The following is a 20,745-nucleotide window of genomic DNA, read 5'->3' on the forward strand; positions in this document are numbered from 1 at the left end:
ATAATTTGATAGAGGCAGGGGGACATAGGGCCATGGAGGGGCTTGTAATGTCCCAAACTTTGGGATTTACAGGGTGTATAAGGGCAGAACTGGAGCTTTCATTGGGTAGAGGGGGGTTGTCGGCTATGAGGGCCATCAGAAAGGGAGTACTGGGGGCTGTGGGATTGGATATAGTTATGGAAACATGGAGGAGGGAAAGGATGTCCCGTCCTAGTAAAGGGATGGGACACTGGGGCATAACTAGGAAGGAGTGGGAGAAAGGTATGGGACTGTCTAGGATTGTGCATAAAAGGGGGGGGGGCTTTTTAATGGGAAAATCTGTTTACCTCCTACCCCGACTATAGGAGTAATGGCTGGCGTGGTAGGGCCCCGGTATTCTCGCAAGACTGAGAAGGTGGCTCCTGTATGTAGGAGGAAGGAGATGGGGCGACCGTCTACTGTTAAAGTAACCCTGGGCTCCTGTTTGGTGATGGAAATGGTCGGGCGAGAAGCCCCCGGGCCCCGTCAATCTTCTTCTGCCAGCCCCACTACGGTGGGCTTAGGATGGGGGTTGTTGGTCCAGCCTCCCCTTCGGGTGGTTGGGCAATCAGACCCCCAGTGGCCCTTTTTGTGGCATCTGGGGCATGGGGTGGTAGGAGATCTGGGGGAGGGGCATGCCCTTGACCAATGTCCCTCTTTTCCACACTTGAAACAAGCTCCTGGGGGGGGCTTGTCTGCAGAGGGGCGCCCAGGTTGTGGTTTTATCAGCTGGGCCAACATCTGGAAATTGGCCTGATCAGCTTTTTGTTTACGGCGTTCTTTCTCCTCCTCCCGGTTATGGAAGACTTTAAAGGCCACTGTTAGGATCTCAGTCTGTGGGGTAGCGGGGCCCTGTTCTAACTTTTTGAGTTTAGCTTTAATGTCGGGGTAGCTTTGAGCTAGGAAGTATGTCATAAGGACCTGTCTTCCTTCAGGTGTTTCTGGGTCCAGGCTGGTATACTGTAATAGGGCTTGAGTGAGTCTATCTAAGAACTCGGAGGGGGTTTCGTCTCTCTTTTGAATTATGTCTTGGAGCTTTTGAAAATTGACTACTTTACGAGCTGCCTTTTTTAGACCTGCTATTAAGCAGGAGGCAAAAATATCTCGAGAGTGGAGACCCACAGCGGTGTTATAATCCCAGTGTGGGTCTTGTTCGGGGACAGCAGTGGGACCAGGGGGACAGGTGGGGTCAGTCCTGTGGGTTTCGGTAGCATGCATTTGGGCAAAGTCCCAAACTCGTCTATGCTCCTCAGGGAGGAGAGTATTGGCCAGGAGCATGAAAATGTCATGATGCGTGAGGCTGTAAGACTGGAGGGTCCATTGAAACTCCCTGATGTAGGTCGTGGGATCAGTGGAAAAGGAACCTAGGTGTTTCTCTAGTTGGGCTAAATCTCCTAAGGAGAAAGGGACGTGAACGCGCAAGATGCCTTTGGATCCTGCTACCTCCCGGAGTGGGGCGATAATTTTGGGAGGCCCTCAGGACCGAGTCTGAGGGAGACTGAAGGGTTCTGGCTCAGTCTGTGCAGGGGAAACAGGTAATGGGGGCAAAGCCACGATAATTTTGGGAGGCTCTCGGGACCGAATCTGAGGGGGCAAAGACGGACGAGGCTCTTGGAACTTAGTTAGAGGGGGGCTGAAAGGCTCAGGCTCGATTTGCGGGAGGGGGGAAGGTGAGGGGGACAGAGGAGGAGGTGGTGAGGTGCAGGAGGAGATGGTGGAGGAGGGGGAAGGGAGAGGATGGGAAGCTTCTGCCGCGGGGAAAGCGGCAGCGGTGGCGGCGGTAGAGGAAGGGGGGGGCTGTTGTAGGAGGAGAAGGGGAAGGGAGAGGATGGGAAGCTTCTGCCATGGGGAAAGAGGCAGCGGCGGCGGAGGGTGGAGGGGTTGTAGGAGGGGGAGGGGCTGAAGGGGGAAGTCTGTATGGCGGAGGCTCGTCGGCCGGGTCAAAGGTAATTGAAGAGGGACTGGGAGTGTGTGGAGGGGAGGGAGATGGCTTGCAGGCTAGGAGAACTTGGGGCGGGGAGCAGGTGGTGCAGAGGCTGGGATTTTGAGCTAGGAGGCGAAAAGCTTTGATATAGGGAATCTCCTTCCATTTTTTCAGGTGCTGGCAGTAGTTAAAGAGATTGCGAGTGATGTTAGGATCAAGAGTTCCCCCTGCGGGCCATTGGTTGTTATTGTCTAGGGGGTATGTCGGCCAATCTTGGGAGCAATATTTACGGAGAAGTTTTGGTTTTATATCAGGCGTCAGGGAGAGGGTAGCCAGATGCTTAAGCAGGCATTCAAGAGGTGAACTTTCAGGGAGGGATGAGGAGGCTCCCATGGCTAAAGGACAGAGAAGGAGACAAACAGAGGAAGACAAACGGAGATCCTCGGACTGGAGGCAGACCACAAGGAGACAAAGGGCGTCCCCGATGATCCTTGGTGGTCTGCGGAAACTCGTATACGAGTCGGAATTTCTTGGGAAGTGTGGGTCGTCACCCAGACTTCCCTAAGAAGGCAGAGTGCCGGAGTCACGAGGTACCTAGCGCTAGGCGTTTTCGGCAGACCGAACAGGTTTCGGAGGACGGAACAGAAGGAGGAGGGGGCGGGAAAGGGAGCGTTCTCATCCGCAAAGTAATCACCTCATTTATGGCTGTTGGAGGGGGAGGGGGCTGAGAGTCTGCTGCAGCTGTGAAGGCCTGAGGTGGGGGTTTATGGCTTTTGGAGGAGGGGCATGAGGGTCCGCTGCAGCTGTGAAGGCCTGAGGCGGGGATTTATGGCTGTCGGGGGAGGGGCCTGAGGGTCTGCCGCAGCCGTGAAGGCCTGAGGCGGGGAGCGTTCCCTCCTCGTCCCTGAGCGTCAAGGCCTTGCCGGACGATCACGGTCAATGGCACTGCGATAGCTCAGGGAAGAGTGGCCCACCCCGGGGAAATTTTGCTTAAAAAGTTTCAGCTGAGGCGGGGGTTTATGGCTTTTGGAGGAGGGGCCTGAGGGTCCGCCACAGCAGTGAAGGCCTGAGGCGGGGAGCGTTCCCTCCTCGTCCCCGAGCGTCAGGGCCTTGCCGGGACGATCATGGTCAATGGCACTGCGATAGCTCAGGGAAGAGTGGCCCACCCCGGGGTGGGGTGGGGGGGGACTTACCTAAAGGCCAGAGAGGAGTGGTGAGTGTGATGAGCCAGCGCCGGAAAAAGAGGACGAGGGCAAGCTGCTGCTGGTGTTGGGGGAAGACGGGGCCCAGTTGGGGTGTCCCGTCTCCCGGGTTTCGGCACCAATGAAAGGAAAGGAGCGACACACAACAGCAATTCACCGGAGAGTTCCGCTTTATTAGGGAAAGGTGCTGGGTTATATAGGATGGGGCATAGGGTGATTGTGGTGTTACTTCTACGGGGCTGGTGGCTGTTGGCTAGGTGCTGGGATTGGGAGGGGGGCGAGAGGTGATTGGGCTTCAGGTGGCGCCGGCGGGAACCGAGGACCCCGAAAAGAAGCCGGAAGTTCGCCATCTTACTGGTGGGGACCCTTCAGTTCACAAGCATTTCATGCCGTCCGATATCCACTTTGCTCTATGAAGAAAGCCCTCCATGAACACGGGAGCGAGGGCATGGGATCCTTAAGGACAAAATTGACTTTGGATTTTTGTTTTGGCCTCAGATTTTAACCACATGATCAGTGTTTATTTGACTAAGAGTAAGTGAATTAATAAAGGGGCATGTCATGGTTTTAAGGTAAACTGTTAGGACGTAACTTCCGGGCCCACCTGAGTTGGGTCACCTTTTCAGAGGCATCAGGAAAAAAAGGTCTGATGGGTTTAAAGCCCCCAGCCCCTTCTCGGCCAGACTCCTGACTGAATTGGCCGGTTAACTCTCACGCCCTCGGGGGCCCGGAAGTGCCCCATCTCCTCTCATTCTTGTGACACTGTCTTTTTCAGGTGCAAAGTGCCCCAAGCCCTCATGAGCTCTGACGTGTTTTCTGTCCCAGTCTTCTTGTTATTTTGTTGTTATGATATATGCCTCTCTGTGTTTTGCCAGAACCAGACAAGGTGAAGAGAACACACCTGTGCAGGCAGCTTGAACACGGACGCCAGCTGGCCATGGGGCTGCCACTAAGGAGAGGGAACATGGTGAGAGAGCATTCGATTTGACGTGGAACTCAATCCATCTCAGCCACTTTCTGGCTGTGTGCCTTTGGGCAACTGACTTGACCTCTTTGAGCCTCAGTTCTTTGTCTGTAAGACAGGGGTGGGGGAAGGGTTTACACCCAGTTGAAGAGCGGCTGTGAAGATTAGAGAAAACCCATGGGAGGGGTCCTGAGCATTCAGGAAGAGGTTATAATCCCGTTTGAGCCTCAGGGTGGGCATATGCCTGCCTACAGAAAATGGCCAAGAGGTGGGCATGTGGCTCAAGCTCCGCCTACCAGAGTCCACTCCTGGGATTTTATATACAGACAGTAAGGGAGACTAGTTCTCTGTCCTCTGAGGTCACTAAACTGGGTTTATTTAAGCCTGGCATGTCACCTATCCCCACTTCTCTGTCCCACCCACCCAGCCCTACACAGAAACCTGTTCCTGGTGAACAGACCACAGACAGAGACACACATATTTATGTAAGAGAGAGAATGCCAACCTGGTGATCTCATTTAAGGTGCTCCCCCTGCTCCCCACCCAGACTTCTCCATTAAATGAGCCAATAAAGTCCCCTTTTAGCTTCAGTCATCTTGAGTTGGGTCTTCATAACTTTCAACTATAAGAAACCGAACTATTACAAAGGAAGTATTCCAAGAGATTTAGGGTGAGCTGTAGTGGGCATCCAGCTAAAGGTGCAGGGGCTCAGTCAGGAAAGGCTATCTTGGGATAAATTTCCCATTTCATTGTTCTCTTGCTTGCATTGATTTCTCGCATCTTGCATGTCCTTTTCTCATAGAGCATTTTACAGGCTCTGATTGTGTTGGAGGCAGCCTTAGATTGTCGGGGCTGGAATTCTGTACCTGGCTGGGCCTTGTTCAATGTGCCTTATCTACAGATACGGGATATTGGGCAGGACACATGTAGTCTGAGTTGTAACCCCAGTACCAAGCCATCAGCAGATTCTTGATTTGGCTGTGGCTTCCAAGTGCTCCTGGGCAGGGCAGTTGCCCAAGATGCCAGAATGAACAGTAGTCATCAAGTGCTGCTAAGCCCAGGGCCGGCCCCTCCCATCATGTTGGGCGAATGAGCACGTGAGGAGCTGGGGCTCAGAGAATGCCCCCTGGGTGCATGGGGTGAATTTGGTTGGAACAACAGTTATCACACCAGTGTGGTATAAACTGGGGGGAGGAATTCTGCCTTGGATTCAGAACAGGATGGGTAGGGGGAGTTTAGATTAAGCTTAGCAAAAGTTGGAGGTGTTCGGGAGACTGACACATTAATAAAGGGAAAAGGAATTAGGTCACTAAATATTTTTTTTCTACTATTTACCAGACACCACACTTGATAATTTATAAACATCCCCTTAGTTCAACTTTGTAAGAAGAACAATGGGCCTCCTAACATTGCTCAGCGTGGGATTGTAAGGCAGTGCAGCTGCTTTGGAGAACAGTCTGGCAGCTTTTCAAATGGTTAAAGAGAGAGGTACCATATGACCCAACAATTCCACACCTAGCTACTTACCTAAGGGAAATGAAAATATATGCCCAAAGACTTGTACACAAATGTTCATTCTGCAGTACTCATGATAACTAAAAAATGGAAACAACCCAAATGTTCACCAATGGACGAATGGATAAATAAAAGGTGGTATGTCCATACAATGGAATGTTATTAGGCAATGAAAGGAACGAAGTACTGACATATATTACAGCATGGGCGAACCTTGAAAACATTATGCTAAGTGAAAAAAGACTGTCACAAAAGACCACATATTGTATGATGCCATTTATATGAAATGTCCAGACAGGCAACTCTACAGAGACTCAAAGTAGATTGATCAGTGGGTGCCCAGGTCTAGGGCTGAGGAGTCAGTCGATTGATGGCTAAGAGGCATGGGGCTTTTGGGAAGAGGCAATGAAAATGTTCTAAAATTAAAATGAATTAATGGTGGTGATGGATGCACAACTCAGAATACAGTTAAAGCCATTGGTTGTACAATGTATCTAAAAAGTTTTGTATAATGATTTAATGCTTTAGCTATGAGCACATATTACTTAGAATAAAACAAAACTTAAATTAAAAATTACTAATCCTAAAAAATGTGACAGTCCTTAATGCATTGTTTTTATTTTACAGAGAAAGAAGCTGAGATTCAGGAAGGGATAAATAATTTACTTGTGGTTAAACTGCTAATAAGCGGAGAAGCCAGAATTAGAACTCATGTGATTTGATCCCTGCTGTTTACCCTTGGCTGGCGGCCAGCAGAAGTCAGGATGCTGCTCTTGAAAAACATCCTTTCTGGGGGATTCTGCATGGGCCATGGATGCGTGTGGATGAGCTCATCCCCTCTGCCAACCCACATGATCTAAGAATGCCACCTCTCTGGATGAAGGGCTCCACACTTCCAAGGCTGGGGTAGGAAAGAGGGGCTAACAAGGAAGCAGGCCCGACCGGGACTTCCGCTTCCCCGCAGAAAGCTCCCCTTCTTGATTTCTGCTGTTGTCTTGGGGGTTGCTGAGCCTTTGGCGATACTGGCCAGAGAATGGACAAGCCGCCTTTCCCTTTATACCCCATGGTAGAGCTGAGGAGAGAACACATGATCTTTAATAAAGGCTATAGAGGGCCTTGACTCTAGAGGGCGGAAAGCAGGGGCGAAGAGGAGGCAGATGCGGGTACCTGAACCTGAGCAAGTCACTCCACTGGTCCGAGCCTCAGTTTCTCATCTGTACAGGGGGGCTAAGAATGCCCAGATTATAGGATCACAAAGACTTAACAAAATCTTAGGCAAAGCCCTGTAAGGTTGTGGGCACCTGATGTCCTTATGTCCTATGCCTTCAGGGATGGATTCTGGGGGATAAGGGATGGATGTCAGGGCAGTTCCACATTTTGGTCCCTAAACTCATCCTCTTCCCATGTCTAATATCACTTTTGGGGGAGTAACTCCTGTGTATCATTTCCCAGACATGGTTTGGATACCATCTTGCCTGGGCTTGAGAGAGGGCCCTCAGGTGCCGGAGACCAAAGAGCCCCCACCCACAAAATGGTGAACTCCCTGCTTCTCTTCCGGGTTCTCTGCTCCCGCCGGTGCCAACCAAAGCCGCCCAATCACCCCTTTACACCTTCCCGCCGGTGCCACCTAAGGTCCAATTGCCTTTTGACCCACCCCTTCCTTGCTGACCTGTATAAATTAAGCCTACAAACAATAAACTTGGCCAGCTTGATCAGACATCCTGTCTTGCTGGTCGTTCTTTGTGTCCCTTGCTTGTTTCATTTCTGCAGGCGTCTCCGGCTACACTCCACGTTCGTCCCGCAGGTCGGGACACTCAGGACCCTTAGCTGGCTCCTGCCTGTAAGGACTGACCAGCTGCTGCTTTTAAGGGGGATACCATGCTACGTCTTCTGTGCACCAAGACTCAGGTCTTGATGAACAGGCGTGGGGCTTACCCACCAGCCCATCCCTGCCGGCCAGCTTTGTGTCTACCTTGCAGTAGGTGTTCAAGACATAGCTTCAAGGATGGGAAGGAGAATATCAAAATGGAAAGAAGCCTCAGAGGACATTCAATACCACTAATTCTCAGTTTATTTTTAACCTCAAAACCATTTCTTCAATTTTGCTATGCAGAGGCCAGTCTATCTATAGATAAAAGCTGAGCTGTTCTGACTGTGGTGAGGGTAGGGCCAGGCCTCCCCCTTCTCTCCTTTCCAGCCAGCTCTGCGGAACCCTTACAGTTGCAGGGAGCAGAGTTTGAAAGCCACTGATTTCACGTCAACTGACCATTTTTCAGATGAGAAAATGGCTCAGAAAGGAGTGTGTTGTGACTTGCTTAACATCAAGGAGGGCTCAGCACTGGGTTTGCACGTGGGATTCTAGCTCTCAGGCTCATTCCCCTGCTATGCAAATCTCCAGGACCCTGGGCTTTGAGAGCTGCAGGTGTCTTTAAATGCCTTTTTCTTTCCAGCAGCGCTGACTGCCCTGGATTCACACAGAACAGTGTTGCTATCATGATCATGTTAATCATTAACTGGGGGAGGCACTGGGGTGGAGGAGAAAGGCAGAGGTTTGGGAACTTGCCAGAATAAGTCAGGCTTTATCATCATAATAAACTGACACAACTCCCACCTCCCCAAAGGAGCAATTTCTCCTGGGTAAAAGGGGTCTATTCCTCCTGCATTTTTGTTAATCCCTTTCTCCTTTGCTCTCTTCCTTCTTACCTTTCTCCCTTTATTCAGCTGTTCACCAATGCAAGACGCAATGGGCCTTGGGTACTCAAGTTGTTTTCTTGATTTTAAAAGCAGCCCCTGTATCCCAGTCCCTGGGCCCAGCCTTCCAGGAGCACCTGGCCTGGACCCAGAGGGAGACAGGTGAGCCCTCAGGGATGCTGTGCCTTGCTGGGTGCTCCAACCACGGCAGTGGGAGTGCCTGAGTACCCATCACTGTTACGGCAGCCACCTTCTCCCAACTCCAAACCAGGACACCTGGTCTGGCAAGAACTCATACCTACGGAGTCAACAGAATATAGAATATTTGAAATTGTGATGGTTATCAAAATCTGGGCTACTTGGGTGCCTTAATTATAGCATTGATCTAAGTTTACCTGCCATCAGAGGTATATATATATATTGGGGAGTATATTTCTAGGGGTATGCTCAGATATCTTTGATGCCTCTGCCTTTTAATAAGACTCCACTCAATCTCTGTATTTATTTTCTTCTTTAATAAACATTTGGGAAATTTTAACCCTTTTCTAAAGCAAATAGAATTGGGTTTTAGTCATTACAATACCCACAGCTGATTTCATGCATGGTGACAGTTGTTTTTATGTTTCTGACACCTACTGTCGACCCCCTCTGGGGAGCAGAGCTCTCTGTGGCTGTCTTGCTTCCTCGTGCCCAAGACAGGAAGTTCCTTGAGAGTAGGAATGGAGTCTTATTTATCTTTATTTTTGTTCCCCTTCAGTGCCCAGTACAGCCCTTAGAATGAAGTAAGGCTTAACCGGGGCTTGTTGAATTGAATTATTGAACAGACAGGCTTACAATGGGAAATAAACAAATAGAAGAACCAACCCCCTCTGATTCAGTGTCACTTGCAGACTAACCCTCAGCTCCTCAGATGGATGGGAAGGGGATGCACAGACAGACATGGGGAGAGAATGATGTGCCAGGCACTGCTCCGGGCACACATGATCTCACTTACCTTTCCCTGCAGCCCTCGGAGGGAAGTGCTCTTACTGTCTTGTCACAGATGAGGAAATGAGCTCAGGGAGGTGCAGGGCTCCCAGCGAGAGAGGACGTGAAGAGCTGGCATGGGGCCCCTGGCCTGCCTGTCCCCAGTGTGTGCCTTTCCTACCAGACAGTGCTGTCCAGGTCAGTGTTGTCATGACTTGTCTCGTCCCCTGCTCCTCACAGTTCTTGGAAGCAGGCTGCAACCCCCTGACATCTTGCTCAGGTGAAAGCAGTGGCTATGGAAACAAGAACCACTATGATGATCTCTGTCATTGTAATGGCTTTTATCTTCCCATTGGCTCAAATTTCTGAAAGATGATGTTGTAAAGATCTGACCCAGAGCCTTTCAGCCATCAAAACCTCTTTCATTGGAAAATGTTTTTGGTTACAGGAGGGGATTTTGTTTCTTGGCGGTCTCTCTGTGTGTAGTGTCTGGCACATAGTGTGTCCTCAATTCCTGTGTGTTGAAAGATGAAGGAGGGAGTCCTGGACTGAATCTTTATTGTCCTGGCTTTTTCTCAGCTCTCTATTCTTTGGACAGTGGGGCTCCAGCCTGTGAAAGCCTGACTGCAAGCAACCCTAAGGCCAAAAAGATGGAGAGAAAGAGAAAGAGAGAAAGCAAGGAAGGAAGAGGAAAAAATCCCTACCCCCACCTTTCTTCTGTCTTCCCTTCCATGTACATTTTCTAAGAATAAATAGTTACCTTGTGGGCTACACTTTGCTACTCAAAGTGTGGTCCATGGACCGTCAGCATCCGCATCATGTGGGAGCCTGTTAGACATACAGACTCTCAGGCCCTGCCTCACACCTATTGAAAACCAGAATTTGTACTTAGCAAGGTTTTCTGAAAATTTGTGTGCACATTAATGGCTGAGAAGTCTTGGGCTAGAGGACAAGGCTGCCTTTACAAGGGTAGTGAGGTTGCTTCCATATCATGGGAAAGATGCTGGAGAGGGTTTTAATGCACACATTTTAGGAACAGAGAGAGAAAACATCTTGGGAGAAGATGGATAGTGATTATCATCACATCATCACTGAAGTTTAGTGAGCATTCACTATATGCCGGACAGTTGACATGCACCATGTCATTTTATCCACATCAATCCCATCAAAGATCTACTATAATTATTCCCATTGCAGAGATGAGAACACTCAGGCCAGGGTAATGAAGCACCTTTGCAAGATCACTTAGGGAGATTTGAGTCCTGACTCTAACTCTGGCTTCCCTTTGTTCTGTGACCTTGGCCAAAGGCCTCTGGTCTCCAGGCTAGGCTGCTCCCTGCTTGACTTCAAACGAGAAAGCACAATGCATGGAGCCTCTGGGGAAGTAGGCAAGGAGAAGAATAGAAACCACACCATCTGCAAGGTGCTTTGGAGCTGAGATGTCCTATTTCTAATGCAATGGAGTCATTTAACTGATAAACATGGAAGCAATGTCAAGATGGCAATAAATTGCCTCTCTGTCAAGCTAGGTCTTTGTGCAGTGTTCAAAAGAAACTAATTTAAAAAGTTTTTCTTTTAAGTATATTTGACCCAGACATTTCCACATCAGCCTAGGAAGCCAATCCAGTTTGAGAACTTGGTGTGAAGCTTGAATTATTAACATGCCCATGAAAAATGATATTGCATATTTGCCTTAGAACATTTTGAGAATGAGGGAGGATTAAATGTATCTCTTGAGGATTTGACCAGGGATGGAGGTGTGGGGGGGTGAGGTAAAAAACAGAGATGGCTGTGTGTGCATACTTGTAAAACATACATCATAAAACTTGGAGCTTTATCAGAACTCCAGCATTCAGATGACTGAGGCAAATTCTAAAGAGAATTTTTCACAGCTAATACATAAAACATGATCCCCACAGTCTCACTCTTTAAACAGCTTTGTTAAATGGTCAGTTGAATGACATCTCCCTTGCTGCCACAAATCTGTAAGGGAATCGTATTTATATAGGAAATTTCAGCTGATCATCTTCAACTGCTTGGAAAACATCAGTTCGTTCAGCTGCTTGGTGCCCTTGTCGGATCTGTGTGGACACTCCTGGCTTGTCTCTCCTCCCTCGGCGCTGTGACAGTGGCTCCATGAAAAGTGGTCTTGGCAGAGCTAGTGTCCCAGGTAGTGCCTCCTGGGACAGCCAGCACAAGGCTGCCCTGGCACTCCTGCTGGCCAAGTTGCTGGGTCCTAGGGGATGGGTGTGGGAATGGGGCTGCTGCAGCTCCTGCCACCACTCATACTCACCACTCAAGCGTACATGGAGCTGATATGGAAAACTCCAAAAGGGTGAGAAGCTGATGTCTAAATAATAGTGGTAATAATAGGAGTAGCTAGTGTGTGTTGCTTCATGTGTGACAGGTACCACGTGAAACGTGGCATGGGGTAGCCCAGTAAATCCTTGCGAGTTTTGAGGTGCTTCCAGTGTTATAGCACTGAGGACATTGAGGTCTAGAGAGGTTAAAGGACAGGCTCAGCCCCACCTTTGCCTGGTTCAGTCCACACTGTGTTCATAATCATGATAGGCCAAATCACACCATGCTTAGGGAGTTCATAGAGGGTAAGATGGAGCCTGAGAGGTTTTATATGTGCAGATACATATATGTATTCAACATGCATATACAATAAATGCCACCAGTCTTGCTCCCTTTCATTCAATCTCAACATGAAAGTGAAAAGAATGTTCGTTTTTCCCTTAAAATAATCTGTATCTGGTCGTGTGAAGCAGCTGGCATGGCGGCCAGCCTGCGTTAGATGATCAATGATGTTACTTCCCCTTGCCGCTTACAGTCTGCACACACATGCTGACACTCCTTGATTTCATGAATCAATATATTTCTTAAAATCATGCTTGAAGGAGAATCTGAAAGCAAGGATTGAGCAGGACAATTGCAGTCATCAGTTTAGACGTGGTTAGCCGTATCAGCAGAAACCATTGAAAGCTGAGGGAAGGCATAACGGAAGGAAGTAGAGCGGCCCATTAGGGGGAGTGGAGCCGACAGTGGCAGGTGGGCAGCAGAGTGGCGAAAGTGAGGACTAATCTGATATTCTGCTGCGGGAATGCTGGTGAAGCTGATGCTCGGAAGAAAAACTGCTCATGGCCCCAGCGTGTCCATGTACTGTTGTGCAGGCTGCTCACTGCAGAGCTCCGGGGGTGTTGTTCTCACCTACCCTCCTGAGAAGGGCAGCCCTCAGCAGCTTGCTGCTGCCAATGTGGCCACAGCCAAGGGCTTTGCAAACATCATTTACTGAACTCCAATAAGAGTAGAAGCATGTGTGGGGCGAAGTAGGGCAAACACAGGGCACATTGGGACCGGTTTAGGTTAAGGGGATAAAGGAGGGGTTTTTCATCTTTGCCTTGGAAAATAGGGAAGGGGAAGTGCAGGTGGATCCTCTTCATCCTTTAAGACTGAGCTCACACCTCTTGCTCTGGGGTGCCCCTGCTGCCCCCTTTTTCTCCAACAGCACTGTGCTCACCATATCCTAGCCATCACCACAATTCTTGAAAATGGTTCATTCATGAGTGTGTGGACTCCCATGGTGCCCACTACACTGTGAGCTCCCCAGAATCGGGAGCTGCATCTTTCCCTCTGGTATGCAGGGCCTAGCATAGGTGGTGGCACACAGTAGATCCTGGCCCTAGCAGGCACTGAGTGAGCCAAGAAATATATGAGTGAGTGAAGCTGGTGCAGAAGGGATGATAATGGAGGCAGGGTGGCCAGGTGCAGCTTAGATGCCAACATCCCCAGGAGGGGCAGTGGACCAGCGTGAGAGTGGGCAGACCTTGGGGATGGCATAGCTGTGGGCAGCGGGGAGGATCAAGAGGAGACCAGTTGATGTCAGCTCCTCCGTGTGGAGCTGGGGCCTCTGCTCATTAACCTGACACAGTGTGGGGCTCAGATCCAGGTGACAAGCTCCCATCCTGTGCCCTGAGCCTCACTTGAAGGCTGCTGGTTTTTTAACAGCACTGGTTTTTCTGAGGGTCAGATTCAGGATGTGCCCCTCCCCAGCAGGGCAGAGAAGTGGGAGACAAACAGCTTTGATCAGGTTGTAAAATGAGTATGTGAAGCAAAGGCAGGGCTGCATCGCCAGGTGTGGAGAGGCCAGGGGCCTAAGGATGTGGGATGATTGACTGGTAGGCACAGCAGGCGGTCCCCCAGGGCCAAAGGCATGGGCCTCCCTGCTCTGCAGCTCCTGCCCGGTGGGGGGTGGGGGCTTTCCAGAGGCTGGAGAGGTGCTGACACCTGCATGCCTCTCTGCCCTGTGGGAACTCTGACCCTCAGGACCCTGCTCCTCCTAGGTCTCCCTTGCCTGTACCTAAATCTCATCCATCCTAGATCTGGACAGGATCTTGAATAGGTGCTTTGAGAAGCAGTGTAGGCAGTGGCATTGGGAGCAGACACACGTCTGTTCCAATCCCAGCTGGCCAGTTCCTAGCTGTGTGACCACAGGCAAGTCACTTAACCTCTCTGGGTGCCTGTCATAAAGGGGTGATGAGTTCTTTTCATAGAGCTGTGTGGATGCAGTGGGATACATTTCACTGGTCAAATGCCTGACACATTTGGTTCCCAATAAATTACAGCTGTTATAAACAGCTAATAGTCTCTCAGCCTAGCCCCCACTGTCCACTGCCTGTGATTGCCTTTGCACCCCGCCCCACCCCAGGGGCTAGCCTGCATCCGTACCTGCCTCATCCTCCCAGGCCCAGCCAGAGGGCTGCTTACTCCAGGGCTCTGCCATCCCTCCGAGGTCTGACTCCTGGTTCTCTCTGCTGGCCCAGTGATCTGCTCTAGAACCCTGGGTAACTAGTAGCTGAGAACATGAGCTCTGGAGTCACATGGACATTTTGATTTCTCCATGCCTCAGTTTCCTTCATCTGTAGGAGGCAGAGAGCCATGTGGCTGGCAGCATGTCATGAGCCCCCACTGAGTGCCCACCTTTCTCTGAGACCCACAGGTTCTAGGGGCTGTGCAGGCCCACGGGGCAAGCGAGAGGGGGCATGGGGCTGGGTCTGTCTGATGCCCCACTATGGCCCCTTCCTCCCCATGTCCCAGGTCCTCAGAAGGGCAGGACCCAGTCAGAGATGCCCAATTTGCAGGTGTTCTCCTGGTCTTACCTCCCCCTCTGCTCTCACCCACCCTCCAGGCCTCTCCAGAGGAAGCCCCATTTGGAGCCCAAGGGCCCTATGGAGACATCAGGGGTAGCCCCTGCCCCCTCTGGGGTGGCTGGTGCTCTTGCCCCTCCTATCTGGGTAAAAGCCCTCCGGATGCTCTCTGTCCTGCTTTGCTGGCATTATTGCTCTTACCTGATATCTCTCCCTGGAGGGCTGGATGCTTTGCTGAGTCCCGCTTCCCTTGAAGTACAGACGATGCCTTATGTGGGCAGAATCCTCCAGTTAATCCAGTGCTCCTCTGAGGAGCCCACGATGCATGGTGGGCTTTGTCTCAGCTCTCCCCACCCGGGTCTGCAGGGGAGGAAGCGAGGGCAGAAGGAGCACCCTCACAGTTCACAGTGGAGAAACTGAGGCAAGAGGCACCTGGGCTCTCCTCCCCTGCCAGGTGGCAGGGCTCTCTCCAGGAGCCATGGGCCTGCTCCCCCAGCACCCCCTCACTGGCCTCTCTTGCCATCACTACAGCTTTAAGTCTCTCACCAAAGGCCTTTAACTCATCCCCCAAGGCTTCTGCCCTGTCTTCAGGCCAACTTTGAATGAGTTTGCCCAGTCCCCGCACTCCTGCCAACCCTTCTTTTGATGCCTTGCTATCTGTCCCACTTGATGCTAGTGACCCTGGAATCAGGGGATCCCACACATTGTCCAAGGGGCTGCTTAATACTTTAGTGCTTAACTGGGGGTGCGATACTGGGAGCTTTTGAAGTTATAGGTCAGTGTGTCAGTGCATGTGCACATGGGAACATTTCGAAGGGAGGGTCTATGCTCTAACAGAATCTCAGAGCAGTCTGTTATTGCAAAAAGTTTGGAGCTATTGCACCAGCCTGGGAGTGATGGAGGCTGCCTTGGCCCTCTGAAGAACTGGTTCCCTGCCTGCCAGTACAGACAGAGCAGCCTTGTCTTGTCTGGGGAGGGCGCTCCGTCAGGCTGTTCTATCTTTGAGGCTCCAGCTCCAGCATGCGTGCTGCTCCTCCCCTCCTCTAAGTAGCTGCCATCTGCATTCTCTCAGGGCCTAGATGCTGGCACACAGGTTGGCTTCTCCCCTATGAAGTCAACTTCTCCTTCTCTAGATGTCCTGGCACTGAGCTATTTCTGAGCCCTGGTCTTTCCTCTGAAACCAGTGCTACTCAAAGTGTGATCCTTGGGCCAGCATGTGGAGCTGCACTGTTTTAGATTTTATCCAGGCCTTTTGCTGCCCTGACTGCCCTATCCCCTCTACGTATATCTGTTGGAGTTCTGTCCATCCTGCTGGGCCCAGTGCCAGTGCCACTTCCTCCAGGAAGTCTCCCTGGATGGGAGCTGTCCTTCCAGCTGCCCTCATACTGCCTTCCTCCTCAATCACAGGACTGGCCAGACTTACTGCATATCAGAGGTGCACGGGTGTTCTCGGCACTGGGCATGTTTGGTGCGTACGAGGGGCTCGGGAAAGACCTGGCGTGCACTTGGTCATTTGCAGTGGGGAAAAACTCATTCCTACCCTCCACTGTGCATTTCTTCAACAAGTATGCACCAGGCATTGTGCTGCAGACAAAATGGGGAAAGAGACTAAGTTGTTGCCCTTACAGGTCTCCAGGTGGAGGGAGGGGAACAGCCGTGGGGACAGGCACCCGCTAGAGAGCACAGAGTGAGTGGTAACTGCCAGGGTGGGGGTGGAGGGCATCCTGACAGCTCAGAAGGACTGCCTGAGGGAAATGGAGTCAGGGGCCCTGGAGGTGGAGCTAGCCAAGGGCGTCAGGAGGCACAGTGCTGCGCAAAAGGAGAGCACGTGGGGAGTGAGGGAGCAAGCCACGCTCCAGGGTCAAGGCACTGCCACCTGGCAGAAGCAACAGAGGCTGTGAGAGAAGAGGGAAGACTGAGTGGAGCAGGGTAAGAGGCTGGGCAGGTCGTGGAGGGCCACGTTACTGCAAAGAACCTGCACTTCATGAGCGCAGACAATGGGGAGCTGTTCTAGTTACTCCGCCTGTGGAACAAATTGCACCAAAGCGTAGTGGAGTCAAGCAACCATTATGTCACAGATTCTGTGGATTAGGAGTTGGGTCAGGGCACAATGGGGATGACTTCTCTCTGCTCCATGACGTCTGGGCCTCAGCTGGAAACTCAAAAGCCGGGAGCTGAAATCTTTCTGGCAGTTAATGCTGGCTGCTGCCTAGGGGGCCTCAGCTCCTCACCCCATGGGCTGGTGACTGAAATTGCTTGACAGGGCGGACTTGAACCCAGACCATGGTCCTTTTGCATGGCCTTGGGTCTAACTGTGTCTGGGATTCCCCTACTGCGGGTTATTGCCTGTCTTGACCCCCTCCTCCTGTAAATTCTGATAGTCACTTCTGCTGGGAAGCCCTGCCTAATTTCTCTGGGTGGGGCTGACCACTGGCTGTCTGTGCCTGAAGTCATTTGTTTCCTTTCCTGTCTCCCCCCACTAGCCTGGGACCTCCTCAAGGACAGGGTGACATCTTACTCATGTCTGATTCCCCATTGCCTGGTATATAGAGGAAACTTGATCAAAGCTTGTTGAATTGTAAATGAAACCTGAGAAGGTTGGTCTAGCCACTTCTTGGCAGGATTGGAGTGCTGTTGGCTTTTTGGCTTTGCTGAATCTTCCCTTTCAAAGCCACATTCTACCTGCCTCCTTTTGAAGCTCATTTGGACTAAATATTCATATCAGGGGCCCCCTTCCTTACCAAGTGCTTCCATTCCTGTCCTTTCCAGCTTACCCTCTGCAAAGCAGCTAAAGGAACCTATATCCAATTTAAGTCAGATCATGGCCCTCCCCATCCCAGAACCTTCTAGTGCTTCCCATTATGAGGAAAGTCCATACTCCTCTCCACAGTCCACAAGGCCCTGTGTGACCTGTCCTCTGCTTTCTCTAATTTCATTTCCTACCACCCCCATCACTCACCCCCAGACCCATATTCCAACACGGGCTTCCTTTCTGCCTGAACACGCTAAGCTCCTTTCCACCTCAGGACTTTGCTTTTGCTGTTCCTTCTGCCTGGAATGCTTTTCCTCCTTAATTTGGCTGCTCCTCCTTAACAGTGAGACCTCAGCTCACATGCGGCTTCCTCAGACTTCCCTGAAACCCTTAGCTTAAATGGTGTCCTCATCCCAGTCACTCTCTCTTCCAGCACCTTTCCATTTTCTTCATAGCTGTTATTGTCTGAAATAACCTGTTTCTTGATGCATGTACCTTAATATTGCTGGTCTCCTTCACCAGAATGCAAGCTTATTCAGGGCGGGTCTTGTCTCATTAATAACTAGATGCATTGAAAACAAAGCCTGACATGTAAATATTTGTTTAAAAAAATGAATGGAAACCTATTGTACAGGTGGGAAAATCTAGGCACAAGCAGGCTGCCAGCTGAGGAGTCTGTGGCTCTGGGCCTCCACTCCTGCCCACCTCCCTGCTGGGCATCCTCTCCTTGCCTGTTTCTGGTGCAATATTGGGAGCACAGCTTCCTGTCCTCAGCAGTCTGGGCTGGGAAGGCGGGAAGGGCTGATGAGCTGGAGAACAGGCAGTCAGCCACTGAACTGTTCCAAGAAGCAAGGGAAGTCCTGGTCTAGGGGGGAGAACTAAACTCCCAGCTTCAGGGGGAGGTGAAAAACAGGCAGGTGTCTCAGCCAGCATGGAGGCTCCTCTCCTGGGGTTCCTGATGGCTCAGATGCAGAACTGCAGATTATGTACCGCAGGGGCCTCTGTGCCAGCTGAGCAGCCCCCATGCCAGCTGAGTGCAGAGCAGCCAGCCTGGGGGAAAGGCGCTCACCAGGGAGTGGTTGGCTCGCTCGCTTGCTTGTTCCCTCCCGGGGATGTATGGTGCTGCCCTTGAGCGGGAGTCTGACAGGAGATACATCCGCCTGCTTCTCTTCCGGGAGTGGGCCCTCCCGATGAATCTCAGCAGCTACTATTGCAGCCATGCGCGGGAGGCAGCAGGAGATCTGCAGTCCTCTTTCCTGGCCCAGATTCCTTTACTCTTCTGTCCGTGGGATGACAACCCCTTAACCAGGAGAATAAGTCCCCAGCCTGCCCAGTCCCTCAGCAGTAACAACACTTGGTAGCTGAGAAGGAGGGCACTACCCAGCACTCCCCCACTGAGCTCCTGGGAGGGCAGCTGGCTGCCATCAGTGGTGGCCCTGAGTGGCTGAACACTATCAATAGTCAGTCTTGTGATGGACCAAATGTAGAACGCCAAGCCAGCAGAGGGTTGGGCTGGGCCTGGGGCCTCACGTCTAGAGGGCGCCTTGTAAGTGCCAGGCATGTGCCACATGCCCCACATGCCAATCTCCTTTGTGCCCTTGGCAACCTGGAGAAGTGGGCACTGCGAGCTGCCTTTCAGAGATGCAGACACTGAGATCAGAGGCAGGGAGGGAGCCCCACTTACTGATGCCCCCTGGACATCATTGCTGCCTCTTAGAGGTTAGGAGCTTGAGCCTCAAAGAGGGGCAGTAATGAGAAGAAGACCGTGGCTGTCAGTTGCACCCCTCCCATGAGTGGACACAGTTAAGTTCTTCACCTGGACCTGTCATCATCACAGCCAGCAGAGAAGGGAGGGAGAGAGATTCTGCTATCCCCACTGGATTAGTGAAATACTGGGGTCTGGGAGATGTGGGAATAGTGCGGATGACGTGGGGCGCAAGTCCCTCGTGTTTCAGACTGAAATGCATCTTTGGGGCTGCACCGGAATCATTTCCTGGTTCAGCATTGGAGATTGGCTTGTGGGAGAAGGGGCGTGGTCCTCATTTTAAAGATCAGGAACCCAGCACCCTCATCCCTACCCTTCCTTGCTGTGTCCTGCTGGCACCTCCTCCCTGCTGAGACCCCGTCCCCTCAGCTAGGGCCAGAGCCGAACCAGCAGTCAGCCTCTGGAAGGCCTCCCGGGGATTTCTCTCTCCCAAGCTGGAGCCTCAGACTGTCTCCGCCCATCTTCCAGGCTGTGCCAGCCCTGTGAGCCTTACCGTAAAGGCACTTTGATCACAGAAGCCCTGGGAAGCTGAAGCAGGCAGGAAGGAGAGAGAGCATGTGTGTGAGATTTATATTCAAAGCCAGATCAGAGATCCCCGTTCTGCTGCAGTTATGTGGGACTTGTCCCTGGCAGGCAGCAGTGACCAAGCAGGTAAAGCCAGGACCGGCAGGTGTGAGAGTGTTGTTAGGAGAGGTGATGAGGCCACCAGGTGGGCCTCTCATGGCCGGGCTGTCATCCCTCTGACATAGCCATTGCATTTTGGGTAGAGAACGGTACCTTCCCTTCACTCCAACTCATTAGAATCAGAGGACATGAGAGCCAGATGGCCCTTAAGGGGTCCCACACCCCCTGTTATGGGTGGGGGCCTTGAGGCTTGGGAGGAGAGTAACGTGCTCAGGTCACACAGTTTACCCACGGCGGAGCTGAGGCTGGAGTCTGGGACTCCGGGCATGTCCCTTCCGTGACAGCAGAGGAAGTGCAGGGAGTAGTTAAGAGCACAAGCTTTGGGGCCAGACAGACTTGGTTCACATGTGGGACAGGCCCAGGCTGGCTGCTGTGTGACCTGGAGCAAGTGTCTTAGCATCTCTGCTTCTTTATAGAAGGCCTGCTATGAGGCCTAAATGAGGCTCTCACCTGGAATTCAGTAATGCTTGCTGTTAGCTTGTTACTGCTGGGGCTTCACAGAGGTAGGTGTAAAGGCAGAGTATGGAAGAATGCCTGGTCCCTATTTGAGGGCCTGGACCTCTTGGCAGTACAGAGCTCCTATGAGGATCGGGTACCTGACACAGATGATCTCACTTAATCCTCCCACCAACCCTGTGACCTGAGAGGAATTATCCCCATTTGCAGGTGAAATGAGAAAATTGAGGTTCAGAAGAGTTAAGCAACTTGCCCTGTTACCCAATTAGTGAGAAGTAGCACAGGGTGTGAATCCTGGGCTCTTTGGTTCTTTCCATTTTTGCCAGGGGAGCTGAGGCCAGCCTCACTTTATACGGGTGCCTTTGTTTGCAGGGCATGGGCTGGGCAGCTGAGTCCCGTCAGAACCTTCTAAGAAGCTGAACACAGGCCCCCCCTGGCCTGGATGGGGGCCCCCGTCCCCAGGGCTCCCTCCTGGCTAAGCCGTGTTCAGCTTCACTAGACAGAGGGAGCCGGTGCCCTGGTTCTCTGGCTGCCACGTGGCCCACCTGGTCCTGCCCCGTTTCCCTGGAGACAGGAGGGGTTGCCTTGCCCCGAGGTGGTGCTGAGAGAGGACACAGTCTTCCTCCTTCCTCTGCTCCTGCCTGCTCTGTTGACGCTC

This window comes from Manis javanica, chromosome 4 (assembly GCF_040802235.1).
Source record: "Manis javanica isolate MJ-LG chromosome 4, MJ_LKY, whole genome shotgun sequence".
NCBI lineage: Eukaryota > Metazoa > Chordata > Mammalia > Pholidota > Manidae > Manis > Manis javanica.